The following is a 2,658-nucleotide window of genomic DNA, read 5'->3' on the forward strand; positions in this document are numbered from 1 at the left end:
AACATTGTATTACATATAATAACAGCGGCGAGGATAGTTTCTGCACAGGGCTGGAAAACAATAAAGATACCATCCAAAGAGATGTTGATACAAAAAATATTAGAATATGCTGAGATGGATATACTTACAGCAGAACTAAAAGGCAAGGAGGAATCAGAATATTATGCGGTTTGGGATAGATGGTATAAAACATAGGAATAGGGATTAATGTATAGGAATAAATGTAAATATATGTATTACTGATGACACAAAACTGTTAACAACGTAAGTAGAGATGTGTAATTTTACAAAAAAATAGCTTCCCATTGGTTGGGTGAGAACGTTTGGATGCAGCTGATGGACTATTTAAGTATCCCATTATAGGTAGTCCTCAAATTTCAACCGATCATTTAGTGACACTGAAAAAATGTGACTTACAAGTGTTGCAGCATCCTGAGGGTCCTATCCACAGTCAGACACTTGGCAACTGGCATGTATTTATGACAGTTGTCGTGGTCCAGAGTTGTGTGATCCCCTTTTGCGACCCTCTGACAAGCAAAGTCAATGTCAAAGCCAGATTCAATTTACAACCATGCTGCTAACTTAACAACTGCAGTGATTCACACAAAAATGGTGGCAAGAAAGGTCATAAAATGGGACAAAAAAAACCTCTCACTGAAGTCTTAGCTCCATGCCTTGCTTAGCATTGAAAACTGAAAACGTTGGGCTTAGTTGTAGTCGTAAGATGAGAACTACCTGTAGTAGTTCTGTGTCTTTGTTGTTTTTTTATCTGGCTTTTTTGTTTCTGGTTGGCAGGAAAACGCTTTTCCCCCAGAATCCTAATGTTTAAAACTTAGTTTGGGAACAAAATAATGCTAATGTGAATCAAAACAGGAAACAGAGTTTGCCAAATATTCCTGAGGAGTAAAATGTTATACGAGCTACCATCGGTAAGGATGTAAAAAAAGCTGATCTGACCTTTAAAAACAAAACAAAACATTTTTTAACAGGACTTGAATACAAGCTCAGCAACTACTGAGCCTGCCCTTTGCTTTTACAGTAGTAAAAGTTGTGATTCTAATAGAGGAAATGCCAGCCTGTGCCACAATTGATGGGCTGTGGGCATCCTCGTCTTTCTGTGCCAGCTGCAACCCTCTGGGTGGCATTTTCCTTTTCTAATGGTGGGCCTAAGAAGAGAACAATGTGCGTTTCTTGCAAAAACCGAGGGGGCGGCTGCAATTGGCATCTCAACCCTCTGGAGAGGAATGCAGTACGGATGGGTCAGGCAGATGGTCAAAGCAAACAGCCGCAGGCAAGGACAGTCCATACCCCTCCCCATCACTCCTCTCTCAAACCAGGAACCTCCACTTAGTTCTTCTCAATTACAAAAGTGTTAAGATACACGGACTTCAACTCCCAGAATTCCCCAGCCAGTTATGCTAAACTACGCTGGCTGGAGAATTCTGGGAGTTGAAGTCCACACATGCTGAAACACTGAGGTAGATTATTTGGACAGGTGGCAGGATGCCTCAGTCCCTCAAGCAGGAGAGGGGGAGACCCGGAGCGAGGAACCCTCCCTTGATGACTTCTGCCAAAAGTTAAAAGAATCTGGTTTATTTCTGGTACCTTGGTACCAGAAGTAGGTACCCACCCTACTTTCTCAGCAGCAAAAGAGAAGTGGCTTGCCCCTCACTTCTGCAAACCTTCCCACCCTCTTCCAATCTAGTCTTGGGATTACCTTGTGGTCACCCATCCCTCCAGCTCCAATTCCACCCAATTGTTTGGAGAACAGCCAAAGTGCTGCCCCCAGGCTCTTTTCTGCCAAGGGCTGCTCTAAATCCAACCACCACCACGCCAACCCCCACCCACCCCCATTTGGAAACGGGACCCACAGCTTCTCGACTGAGCGGCTACAAAGGAAGTTGATGCGCCCAGCGCAGCTGTTACAAAGGCGAAACCTCGTCCGGAGCCGCGTGTTCAGATGCAGCCAAACAAGACACACCCTGTAATGTAATTCTCTCCCCCCCCCACCTTTTATTAATGCGTGCCACCTTCCTCTGGGCCGCATCATCGCCCTTTCCCTCCAAACGACTTAATTCGTTTTCCCCAGATCGTTACTCCTAATTTTTTATTAAGCTTTCCTCCTTATATCTATCGACCCTCGGAAGCCCTCCGATCTCCACGAAGGGTTCTCCGCATCCTCGCTGGGCGGAGTGGGGATGGGGGAGAGGGAGGGGAGGAAATAAATCCTGGTTTTACCCCCTAGGGATCCAGGGAGGCCAACCTTGTGGTGGCCCCTTTTCCCGGCTGCTGCCGTCCTTTAAGCAGGCAGCCTCCAGAATGCGTGAGATCCCCATGCTCTTGCAAGCCGGGGAGGATAGTCATTGTAGTCCCCTTCGTCTGCGGGCGCCAGGTTGGAGCCCCACTACCGCATGCAGGCGTTTTAACCCTGGAAGAGGGAGGTCCGGCTGGATTACTCAGGCTGCACGTCCGAATAAATAAATATTGTATCAATTAAAAAAAATATATGTATCTTTAAGCGCGCGCACGCGCGCGCGCGCACACACACACGGTTCCTCTAAAAACTGCCTCTTTATTTTCTCCCATTCTCGCGGCCCCGCCCAGCCCTCGGCCGCCGTCGCTAAACGCCGCCCATTATGACACAAGGCACCGCCCATT

This window comes from Pseudonaja textilis, chromosome Z, assembly GCF_049901715.1.
Source record: "Pseudonaja textilis isolate UNSWEBS1 chromosome Z, rPseTex1.2, whole genome shotgun sequence".
NCBI lineage: Eukaryota > Metazoa > Chordata > Lepidosauria > Squamata > Elapidae > Pseudonaja > Pseudonaja textilis.